Genomic DNA, 12,339 nt, shown 5'->3' on the forward strand with positions numbered 1-12,339 from the left:
GATGGGGTGGCTGTGTGCTCCACCCTGCAGCTCTGCCTCTTCCCACTCTCATTTCTCATCACTGGACCGTGCATGACTTCACGAACCCTCGTGGACACACATCTTCAAGGGAGATCCAATTGTGGCCATTTTTGTGGATTGGTAGGAAGATAGGAATCAGGTTCTTTGAGCAATTTGACCTATAAAAGTACGAAAGAAGCCAGTTATGGGGGTCAGGGGGCAAAAGCCAAAAGGGCTAGTAGGGACAGGAATAAGGGAACCAGCGTGATGAGGAGGCTCCTCGGTAGGTAGATAAGGAAGAAGTAAACAGGAGAAGGCACAGAGGAACCGAGAGGGGGTCTAGGGGATGACTCTGGCCCTTGGAGGAGGCAGAATCGCGGTTCCTAGAGTAACCTTCTCCTGCACTTTCTTTTCCTTTAAATTTGTTAACCTGGAAAATTTCAAATCTATTAAGGGAGAACAACATAACCACCCTCCTTCCGCCGCCCCCTGTACCCACCACTCGGCTTCAACCATCATCAACTCAGGGCCCATCTTGTCTCTTCTCTGTCTCTCCTCACTCACCTTCTTGATTATTTACCTTTAATAAACTTCTGGTGCATTTATAAAATCTTTGCTGTGAAACACATTCTTATCAGAGATCCGTGCACAGCCGAACTTATTTTTTTTTTAGTTACTTAAGTAGTTTTTTGTTTTTGTTTCAAGAAATTTGCCCAAATTTTCTCTTTAAACTCCTTATATGTATTTTTTATTGGAGTAAAATATGCAGGACATAAATTTGCTATTTTAACCATGTTAAGTGTATAGTTCAGTGGCATCTCTGTTCTTGTGTAACTGTCACTTAAGTGGTTATTCTTTTTAAGTAGTTAATTTTAATGGTGAAGCAGTGAACCCACCAACCAAACACTAAGACTGACAATGACCTGAATCTAACCAGTGGTTCCCTCACACCATCCACCCCTCGCAGGTTTCCTCTCCTGGTATCTATCATTCTGAATCTTCTCATCATCCTCCCCTCACTTCTGTTTTATGTAGTTTTATTGCAGGCGAAGGCACAACTGTAATTATTCTTCATGCTATTTGTAACATTACAAGTAGGATGTTATGCAGTGTGTAATCTTTGGGAACTTGCCTTTTTCACCGACCACTGTCAGGATTTGTCTCTGTTGCTGCAGGCCACTGTAAGTTTCCGGTCGAGGCCGCTGTCTACGTTCCCATGTGCGGATAGTCCGTGTCTGACACTTTGCACCTCCAGTGCACTTCCTTCTCCCTGTCTGACGGTACCTTGAGTGTGTAGCTCATCGGCACGACTGAGACATTCAGACTGAAACCGCCCTGCTGAGACGTGGTCAGGGCGAAGTCACCCGAACACTGATGTAAGGCAGGCTGTGAGATTAATCCTTGGGAAGGTCGAAGACTGGTTGCCTCCACGAGAAAAGGCCTTCTGTCCCCATGCTCTATCTGCAGAGTGAGGCTCGCTCCGAGCAGTGATGGAAATTAAAGAGGCAGCTTTAGGACCTCACACTGACCCGAAGCAGAAATCATTTAGCAGCACACAAATGGCAGAGTTGTCATACAGATCAAATGAGCTAATGATATGTGGGGGCACTTTGTAAGCCCCAGAGCTGTTTTATACATGTACAGTTGCATTGTGACTGTTGCCATTACTCATGTGCATTATCTGGACAAATCATTGCCCTCTTCCTCCACGACTGCGGTACCCTAGCAAGACTAGATTTAAGGAAGGGAGCCGGGGAGAGATGTGAATGTTCACCGAATCTTCTGCCTGCTCTTTAGTCTCTGAAACAGCTCTTGAAGTTAAGAACTCTCTTTTACAGATGAGAAAACGGCTTGACGACATGCCCAGAGTTCTAGAACTAACAGAGGTGGGGTTTGGGTTCAAATCCGGATCTCTTCAAATCCAAAGCCCCTCTTCACTGTCACACTTCCCCAAATCTGCTCCAGCAGTCCTCACCCTTCCTAATTTGGCAGGATGCAAATCTCTTTACTATCATTCTCAAGATCTTATGTCTTCCTAGTCTGAGACTACTGATGAACTAAAATGGAGTCTTCAAGAAAAAAAATAAAAATCTTTGGGAAGACCGGGAGCCTTCCCAAGCTTGAATCTGTGCATTTACACATGGAAGCCAGGGAAACAGGCACAGCTATGCTTGGGTCAGACTGTCACCTGGGTCATCCTACGTCCACTAGCCCTGTGTGGACAGGAGAAGAGTGCATTTCACAGGAGGATGCAAGACCCTGATTCTAGTGCAGGCAATGTTGCCACACTGCTTAGGTCCCTGATGGCTCCGTCGATTAAGAATCTGCCTGCGGTGCAGGAGACATGGGTTCGATCCCTTGGTCAGGAAGATCCCCTGGAGAAGGAAACGGCAACCCACTCCAGTATTCTTGCCTGAAAAACTCCATGGACAGAGGAGCTGGCGGGCTACAGTCCAAAGGGTCGCAAAGAGTCCCACGGGACTGAGCGCATAAGCAGCCGGGCAATGTTACTGTAACATGGAGCTATTCATACCTGTCCTGCCTCCCCAACGGGGGCTAAGATCAAGTGAGATATTAGGCTGGGGCCTGATATAACTGGATGAGGTAATAGATGGAAAAACAGTTTGAAACCTGCAAAGCAGTTCCCTCCAGCGTTAATGTAACCTGGTATTTGTTTTTGCTATCATTCGCTCTCAGCGGAGTCCTCTTCCCAGGGCAAGCTCTATAGTAGGAGCTCCTCATAATGACTGAGGTTTGAGAACCGCCAGGAGGCAGGGGCAACCACGAAGCCATTTAAAGCAAACCAGAGGAAGTCCAGTCCCTGACTATTTATTTTATGAAGTTAGCGGCTGGATACGTTAAGCAAATGTTTTCTTCATTGTGGCAGTCCGCGAAAACAATGGGGCAAGGGCAGCCCGGGTTGGGGCGGGGGGCGCGGCGCCCAGGGAGGCTCAGGCCTCCACCACTCCTACCCCCCACCCCGAAATCTCCGGAGAATGACAGGAAAAAATTAAAGACAGGGCTTTTCTTTTCGCGGTCACATGTCTGCGCTGCTGCCAGAACCTGCACCAATTGGAAACGTCTCGCCTTCTCCTCCTCCCCGCCCCTCCCCCGGCACGTTTCGGAGCCGACCCGGTGGAGGACTCCGGGGAGTTTGCCAAACACAGCAAACCCTGGGGCGTGAGCGGCCGGAGGGAGCTCGGCCTGGGATCCCTCTGCCTTCCTCCTCGGTTCCCTCCCTTTCACACTGTTTTCATTTTCCAGGACTTCCTCCTCCGGGCGAGGGAGGGGGAGGAAAGACGCTGCAGTGCGCCCGGGGTGTGTGTGAGTGTGTGTGTGGAGTGTGCGGTGTAACACGCTGTAATGGGAGGGAGCCGAGCGGCGTCCGAGAGCCCTGGACTGCAGCGGCCGTTCTGATCGCCGGAGCACCTGAGCACACGCCTCCCCGAGCAAGGGCGACCTGTCCCTTCAGGTACGCGCGGCCGCCGGCCGGTCCGGGCTGAGCGGCTGGGTGTGTGTGTGCGGGTAACGAGCCGGCGAGGCAGCGCCCCAGGTCGGCGGCCGGGTGGAGCGCGGCGCTCGGGCAGCTGAGCCGGCGTGGACGCCTACCCCCGGGCGCCCTTGCACGCGGGCAGCTCGGCGAGCGGGTCGGCGCGAGAGGCGGGAACGCGCGCCGGTCTGGAGCCGAGGGCGGCGGAGGTGCCTCGGGTCCGGCTCGAGTCCGCGGGCACTCGGCCGGCTGCATGGCGGTCGTGCGGCTGGGAGGTTAAGGGGCGGCGAGTACGGAGTCGGCCTCCACTGTGGTCGTCGTGGTCACGAGTGCTGTGTCCACCAGGTGGGAGACTCTACTGTGTGTGTGTGGGGGGGGTTGCTGGCCCGCAGTGGCGGGCACCTGGGCGCCCACGGGAGGTTCGTCTGCGTTCTCGCTGTGTGGGCCTTTGGAGTCCGGTGTATGTCAGAGGCTGGTACCCAGCGCGCAAGGCGCGCCGGCTCCACGCGCTACCTGGGGTCGAGCGCCGCCCGGGCCCCAGGCGGACGTTGGCCGCTCGAGCGCGTGGGCACCGGCCGGGGAGATGCCAGCAGCCTCCGGGCGCGCGGCGGAGGGGGGAGGGGAGAGGAGCCTATCCCTGGCGCGCCAGGCCCCGCCCCCGCCTCCCGGCCGGCTCACCTGGGCCGGCCTCCCACCTGCCGGGCGCTGGGGGCGGGCCCGGGGGCGTGGCCTTGGCGGGCCCCGTGGAGCCCGGCTGAGCCCGGGCGAGGGCGGGCGGAGCCTCATTCCAGGGATTCCTCGCGCTCCCGCGCTCGCGTCCGCCTCCGAGCCGGCTCTGGGCGCGCGCCTCCCGCGTGTGCGTGTGGGTGTGCGGAGCGGCGGGGATCGGTGCGGAGCGCGGGCGCGAAGGCGCCTGCGCGTGGGCGCACCCCCGGAGTGCGCCCGGCCCCGTGTGCCCCGCGGTCGCGCCCCTGCCTCTGCCCCCAGCGGGGCCCGGCCGGCCAGAGGTGGGCGCGCCGGGAGCTGCCCGGCGGTGAGTGCGGGAGAACCGGGCCGGGCGAGGGCTGGCCTGCGGAGAACTCAGGGGTGGGCTGACTCGGAGCGGGACCGGGGCGTCCTCCTGGAAGGACGAGGCGGCTTGTTCTTGCGGAGCACCTCGAGGCTCCCGGAGGGAGAGCTCTAGCGTCTGGAGTGGAAGGTGTCCTGGGAGTCGGCGGCGAGGCGGCGGCCAGCGCCCTGCAGCCCTTTGGTCGTGGCCGGCGGCTAAGGACGGCTGTGGGGCGGGATCGCAGAGCGGAGCAGCCGGGACCGGCTCTTCCTCTCTGTATACTTCCTGCCCCCTCCCCAAAACAAGACGGCACACTCTTCCTGCAGCGAGTGCAGGCCTCACCGCAAAGCAAGGTCTTTTTCTTTTCTGTTTTGGGTAAAGTCTCCTTTTATTCATCATACGGAGACCTTTAAATATCTTAGGTTAGGATGACAGTACTTGCTGGGGCTATTAGTCTTTACGCGCGCTAAAGGCAAGTGTTCGTCTATTTAAACCAGGTGATTTTTTTTTCTAATCGGTTTCACTTTGATCATTGGTGCTGTGTGTTTGCTAGTTGTATTTCCTTCTCTGCGGTTAATAAGAACCAGGAGCCTGGGGGGCGGGGGCGGAGGCGGGTCTTCTAGTTTCTACCAGCAGCTGGTTGCCCCCTGTATTTGAAAGGTGCTGTCTTCCTGTCTTTTTTCAAACCCAAGCCTACTTTGATGAAAACGAAGGCTCGTATTTGTTTCCTCTGAGTATTCAAAGACAAAAGCAACAAGTGTTACTTCTCCTATTAGTATTGGAAGGTCAGTTTTGAGTTCCAATTTAGCATACCAAAAACTTTAACTCTTTCTTTAGCGCCAAAGTCCACAGACTCGTAATGTTCATTGTTTCCAGCTTGCAGCTGATGAAGTCTGCGCTTGAGCCTGCGGGGAGTAGCGCGGGTCGTTTAGAGCGCTGAAGTGTCAGCGTCTCAAGGCTGCACTGGGCGGGGGGGGGGGGGGGGGGGGGGGGGGGGGGGTGTTCTTGGAACAAGCTATCTATTGTCTATCTCTCAATCTCAGTGCTCTCATTTAAATAATGGGTTAGGAAATACTTACAAGTTTGTTGTCTGTACTCGGGACAGTTGTGTGTGTGTGTGTGTTAACTGTTGCATCTGGCTGAAAAGTCGTCTCCCTCCTAGTAGAAATGATGTAAACCCCTCAATTTGTTCTTTGACTTTGGCAGTGGTTTAATCCCAGGCTGATTTCCCCCGCCACTGTTTTCTCACACTTCTGGGCAGCCAGCCTTTGCTTTCCATTTGGAAGAGAATGCAAACTAATTTTATGTTGACCAAAACACAATACAATTAAGAAGATAATTCTGCTATAAATAACCATGAACTGCATTCCAAAACTGTGAATGTTGTAATAAAAACAACTCCCCAGGCATACTTCTGGAGACTTGAGTTCAAGTCTTATCCTTGTCACCTACTCATTTTGTGACCAGAAAAATTTCCTGCTAGTTAATAGTTTGTGCTTCATTTTCCTCTGTAAGAGCATGATAAAATCTGTTCTTATCTATCAGAGTTTCAGGAATTACAAGGAATAGTGTGCTTTGAAAAATATTTTGTGTTATGCTATTTATAAAAGTAATTGAAGACTTGAAAGAGTTTCATAAGCACCCGCTGTTGCAACTTATCCCAGCTGATTTAGAAGTGCCACTCTACCTTGGAAAGATTTTAACCCTTCTTACAAAAGGTAACTTTGGAACGAACACTTTCCCTTTCAGATGGTTTGTTTGGTAAGAGCTCCATAGTGGGAAATTCCTTTTCACTCCTTAGGGAGCCGGCCTTGTCATCATCCTCTGGTGGTTGCCAAAACAAATCCTAAGGAAGATTTTACTCTGTGTTTGTTCCAGGTGTCTCTCTTCCATAGTTTTGCCGTGCTACTTTCAGTTTGCCTTAATTAAATCGTAAGTAAGATAATCATAATAAAAGCTGCTTTCCAGCCTTGAGTATGACTTAAACATGAGTCACCATAAGTTTAGGAGGTAAAAGTCAAATACACTGGGAAAATGCTAATGTAACTAAAATCGTGACACTGTGTGGCAACGTTAACATACCAAGTTGTTCCTTGCTTGTGTTAGACAAGCTGTTGCTGCTGTGAGAACCTGGTGAAAGAGTTTTGTTTTGTGGTTTGTTTTTTTTGGTTAAGTTTTTTTTTGTTGTTAAGTTTCTGCCAGGTATGTTGACTGAGGCACATTTGTGATTCTTTTAGGGAGCCTCTCTGAAGTTAGTCAAGTCTATATGTGGGAGCTTAAAAGAAAAGGGGATACTACCGATCAGTCTCTAGCCATTTAGGATCTGTCCACATTAAAACAGATAAAAACCCAACAACTTAGAAATCGGACGCCAAATTTTATAATATAAACTGGCATGGTAGGGAAAGAAGGAGCGTTTGCAGGTGGTGCTGAAATCAGAAAAATCAGTGTTTGCAGGTGTCTGAGGCCTGATAACTGGATACAGTTGATCCTCATTATTTGTGGATTCCTATATTTGTGAATTTATCTCCTCAGTGAAATTGATCTGCAGCCCCAAATCAGTACTTGAGGCAGTTTCTTCCTAGGCACAGTGGTTCAGCATTCACTAACTTAAGAGTTCTCGGAGGCTTTACAGAACATGTCGATAGCAAATGATGAGAACTGATCATATTTAATGATGCAGATAAGGAAAGGCCTTCCTAGTGATGCAACGTGTCATGGGTCAGACTTTTCTAGGCTGCTGATAGGTGGGGAGTGGAAGTTTTGGTGCAGTGGGGAGCTCGACCTGGGTATCGTGGGAAGTTTGCCAACTTGGGCTGTAATGTAGGTCATGTCACTCATTCCTGGGGGTAACAGATCTCTAAGAGGACCTGTTAGTTCTTCTGAATAAGAGATTCTCAGTATCCGAGGAAAATAAATGACAAGAACAGGCATGTCCAGAGTAAACTGAAAATGCCTCTGAGGTGCTGTGGAAGGCCGAGGTGTCGAAAACAGGTTCACAGTAGCCTAAATATGAGAAAAGATAATCCCTGGTTTTATTTGACAACCATGTTGAAAATAGTGGTAATTGGTAGTTTACTTGTAAAGTCCAGATTTGAAATTTTATTTTCCCTCCTTGGACACGGTGGTGTCAATGTGGGCCCCTCCATACAGGCATCTTCCAGTGGGTATTTTGTGGAGCTGGGTGAACTTCAGCCAGCAGTAAGAATTTTGCACTGGCATTGAGCAGCTTCACCTAAAGGGTGTGAAATACACAATAACCTGAGTTTGGTTTTGCAGCTGTAAGTCTATATAGGTGGCCCTCAACATGCACATGGTCGCTTTCATACTGTCCGTGTGTTTGCACAGCTGACAGTGATGCCAAACTGTATGACAGTAGCCAAGGATTTTAGTTATTGTTGGGCAGTTTCTGTCACCAGCATCATCACGATGACAAAACATCACACCCCTACAGCGCTACCCGCCCCCCCCCCCCCCACAGGGGGGTGGTGGTTGCTGAGCGTGTCCATAGGCGCACGCCTTGGACCACTTCAGTATCAGAAAAGCTAAGATGGTTGAATTGAGTGCTGATGCAAAGATTTCCATCCAGAGTGGTGCCTGTGATTCAGCCCAGCTGACTGTGTTGATGTGATGGGAGGTACGGATGAGCAGGAGACAGAACTGAGTTGATGGCAGGCACCTGATCCTGGTTCCCGATAGCAGAGATGTCCCACGTGGGGAGAGAGAGATTGGAGGCTGCCCAGCCTATGGACCTGCCCGATTGAGCTTTCACGGGGTGGGGGGCACGTTAAAGCCTTACAGGAGGTGTACACACCTGTATCGACTTAGTTTTCTAGAACAAGGGGAACAGCACCAAGAGATCCTGGGGCTTGTGCTGGCAGTTGACAATCCCCTGAAAAAAGCCTTACTAGGGACCTTAAACAAATATGTTTTTAATTCCCTGGAAATAAGCATAGAACTCGTAGAAGTATTGTTTGTTATTTCAGACATTCGACCGTCAAATGAATTTTCAGAAATCATTGTGTGTAGAAGTAAGGAATTGGATACAAGGGGAAGTGAGGCAAGTCCTTCTCACATCGTAGATGTGTACATTTCAGGAAGACAGGTCCGAAACTCAGGCCCAGGACATGCCCCGATAAGAGAAGCGGGACAAGCAAAGGATCCATCTATTTATACTCTGTCTTTGGAAGTATGACCGTTGAAAGAGTATTATGAATAAAGACTGGTTTCTGTTTGGGAGTGTGGCATACAATTTAAGGTTGTAAGAACTATGAACAGCAAGGTGAAAATTTTCAGATCTCATTTACTGAACCTTCAGAGTTATCCCCTGGAGTTTAATAGCAGGTTGTGTTGAGCATGACTAAGTGGAAACCAACCTTCCTGATACTGAACCTGTTCTTGGAGTTTGAAGTCCTCAGGGCTTATGTTAATTTCTGTGCGGGTGGAGCCCCAAGAACCCTTTGGCATTGCTGCCAGGGTCATCTGCCCCACTCTGCCCGACCGACGTGGTACGAGAATCTTCTTACCTGCCTTGGTTACTGTTCATGGGACTCTGCTTCTCTCTGTGCAGAGGAAGAGAAATATGTCCTGGTTTTCGTGTTCCCAGGAGGGTAGGGCTTGCCTTCCTTTGCTTTCTCCAGAAATTATCAGATGGTTCCCTCATATATCTCTCAAGCTATGGGGGAAAGAGCACGGGACTAGAAGGCTTGCTGGAAGGTATTCTTTAGTTTTTGGTTTTGAGTGTGTGTTTTGTCAGATAACTTAAGCTGAAACACTGCTTTCTCTCCAAAAGGTCTTGACGAAAATTAGCTGAAGAGTTAGTAGCAAAAGCATTGGATGGTGAGTCAGGAGACGTGGATTTTAGCGTTAGCTTCTTTAGGAAGTCAGCTTACCTTCTCGGCGCCCTGGTTTTTCATCTGTGGAAAGCTATAATAATCCTCTTTGGCCGACTCACGGTGAAAACCAGTGAGGTGAGTGTCTCGTGAGAAGCAAAGCCTCACAGCTCTGAGGCGCCCTCTGTGACGGTGCCGAGACAGTGCTCACTTGCCTGTCCTGGGCGTTTTCAGTTATGAGGTTGCATCATTTCATTCCATTCACTGGGCATTTTCAGTTACATTGTTATCATTTAATTCCATTCAGTGGGCATTTTCAGTTGTGTTGTATCATTTAACCCACATGCCAAGGTCACATGCTTGTGACCTTATGAAGCAGGCAGCCTTGTTCAGTTTTCTTTAGGTGAGCAAAGGTGGATCCAGAGAGGTTAAATGACCCCCCGCAATTGGTGTTAGGCATTTGAAGTATGGAACATCTCTAGGCTGAGTAAGTAAATGTATGAAACGTAGGTTTTCTGATGCTGAAGTCCCTGTTCCCCTAATTTAACAGATGGGAAAGTGCAAGAAGCAAAAAGCATTACATGAACGAGAGAGGTTTTTAGCAAGAAGAACAGAGAGGCACAGATCTGTGAATTGAATGTTAACAGAGGCAATGTATGTGTTGCCAGAAGTTACTGGGGCACCAGTTGGACACGCTGTGGTGGAGAAACAGCCAGGAGGTGAATTCACGTCTACTTGACGTGCCTGAAGCTCTGCCTGTGTGTGGTCACCTGAATCTGGTGGCGATTCGGTCTGAAATTTCATTTCATTCAGCCTTGCTGAGATGCACGGCTGGCCACATCAACCACAAGAGTGATCCGCTTTCGGTGTAGGTTGCTGCCAGGGCAGCGGGTTCATGTTGCCTTTTCTGTAAAGTCTCTACACAGTGTTTACCAGACTGGAGACACCCAGTGAAAGCCTCAATTTCCGGAGGGCCCCAGGGGCCACACACCTGCTGCCGTGATGAGATACTTCATACTGTAGACTTGTCCTACCGTTGTGTCGATTAGCTGGGGCTGAGCTTGATGAGCTCAGGAAGTGGTCCTATGGAGTGAGGATGGGACAAGGCCAGCAGGGATCTGGGGAACTGAAGAGAGTGCATCTGGGAGCTAGACATGCCATCAGGATCCCCGGAGAGTGATGTCTTTCTGTTTTGGGTTTTTGGCCAAGTGACCAGCATGGCAGGAACGTCAGGGGGTCTGACTGAGCCTCTCCCCGCCTTCACCAGGTTCCGCCTTTAGCGGTGGTGGCGGTGTAGTGGCCAAGTCACGTCCTGCTCTTACAACCCCCTGGGCACCCCCAGGCTCCTCTGTTCATGGAATTTCCCATGCAGGAATACTGGAGTGGGTTGCCATTTCCTTCTCTAGGGCATCTTCCCAACCTAGGGGTCGAACTCAGGTCTCCTGCGTTGCAGGCAGATGCTTTACTGACCAAGCCACCGGGGAAGCTGAGACTTGCTCTCTTTCCTATGTTACAGTGTAGTTGGGCCACTGTCACTGGCGGAGCCGTGCAGTGAGCCAAGCCTGGTGCTGGATTTTTTTTATCTTGGAAATCTCCTTGGAAGACTTCCATGACATATCTTGAACTTCTGTTCCCTTGCCTGGGAAAAAAAAAAAACTAATACACCCACCCCAAAATTCTATTTCCAAGATGGGGCTTGTGTCCTCTTGTTGGTCAAAAAAAAAAAGCTTCCTTGGTGAAAGCCCAGAATACTGGTGTTCACATTTAGAGCTGAGCTTTTCATCAGCACTGAATGTCCCTAAATTTTAGTAGCTTTTTCATGGATACCTGTGTCTGCCTGCCTAGTTGCTCAGTCATATCTGACTCTCTGTGACCCCATGGACTGTAGCCCCCTAGGCTCCTCTGTCCAGGGGATCTCCAGGCAAGAATACTGGAGTGGGTTGCCGTTTCCTCCTCCAGGGGATCTTCCCGACCCAGGGATCAAACCCTCATCTCCTGCTTTGGCAAGTGGATTCTTTACCACTGTGCCATGTGGGAAGCCACTTGTTGATACCTTTTCTTACTTCTTCACAATAAGCTGAAAGAATGTATTATTGGGGATAAGGAGGTCCCAGAGAAGGAATATGGGCTGGCAGAGAAAGTACCATTGCCTGGGGGGAAAAAAAAAAGTATTTGTTCTCCTCGTGATGAGGTATGTTTATAATTAACAACAACCACACACACAAAAAAAGGGTTAATGGAATGGACCAGAAATGGGTTGCAGGGCAGTAGATCCCTTGGAGATGGACTTCATGTCTTTATATAGAAGGACATTCTTCTCCCTTTAATGGGGTTATTACGGTGTTCCGGGTGTCAGCGTTTCAAGTGATTATGTTTTTGGTGATCGTGATACTGTAAAACCTATCCCGGAAATGTGAACACTTCACTGGTGGGTACTTAGATTAATTTTCCGGATGCTGCATAATCTTTTGCAAAAGCTCGTAGATGATTTATGGGTTCATAAAGGATATAAAATAAACCAGACTCGTCTCTCCACTGTTTAAAACCACTCAGACCATTCAAGGACTTTTCCCTAGGAAAGAGATCTCAGCTTCGTCACGCCCCACAGAGGAGGAGTGACCTGGCCTGTGCCAACGCCCCGCATCGCCCCCGTCTCCTTGGCTGTGGTCTCAGCAGTTTTTATTTTATTTTTTATTTATTTTTTTTTCCATTTATTTTTATTAGTTGGAGGCTAATTACTTTACATCATTACAGTAGTTTTTGTCATACATTGAAATGAATTAGCCATGGATTTACATGTATTCCCCATCCCGGTCCCCCCTCCCACCTCCCTCTCCACCCGATCCCTCTGGGTCTTCCCAGTGCACCAGGCCCGAGCACTTGTCTCATGCACCCAACCTGGGCTGGTGATCTGTTTCACTCTAGATAATATACATGTTTCAATGCTGTTCTCTTGAAACATCCCACCC

General features: G+C 49.9%; 1 protein-coding gene across 3 annotated transcripts in view; it reads left to right on the plus strand.

Annotated features, from left to right (window-relative positions):
* The first annotated feature begins 3,114 nt into the window (after nt 1-3,114).
* The window catches only part of VGLL4 (vestigial like family member 4), a 150,587-nt gene continuing 141,362 nt past the window's right edge, over nt 3,115-12,339 (plus strand). The window contains exon 1 of one of the 3 annotated variants that reach the window (XM_070463452.1): nt 3,115-3,472. The gene's annotated coding sequence lies outside the window, so the exon portion shown is untranslated. Of the gene's footprint in view, nt 3,473-3,726; nt 3,836-4,355; nt 4,524-12,339 lie in introns of those variants that run through there. The other 2 variants (XM_070463455.1, XM_070463454.1) reach the window with 2 other exon arrangements.

This window comes from Odocoileus virginianus, unplaced genomic scaffold (genome assembly GCF_023699985.2).
Source record: "Odocoileus virginianus isolate 20LAN1187 ecotype Illinois unplaced genomic scaffold, Ovbor_1.2 Unplaced_Contig_2, whole genome shotgun sequence".
Lineage (NCBI taxonomy): Eukaryota > Metazoa > Chordata > Mammalia > Artiodactyla > Cervidae > Odocoileus > Odocoileus virginianus.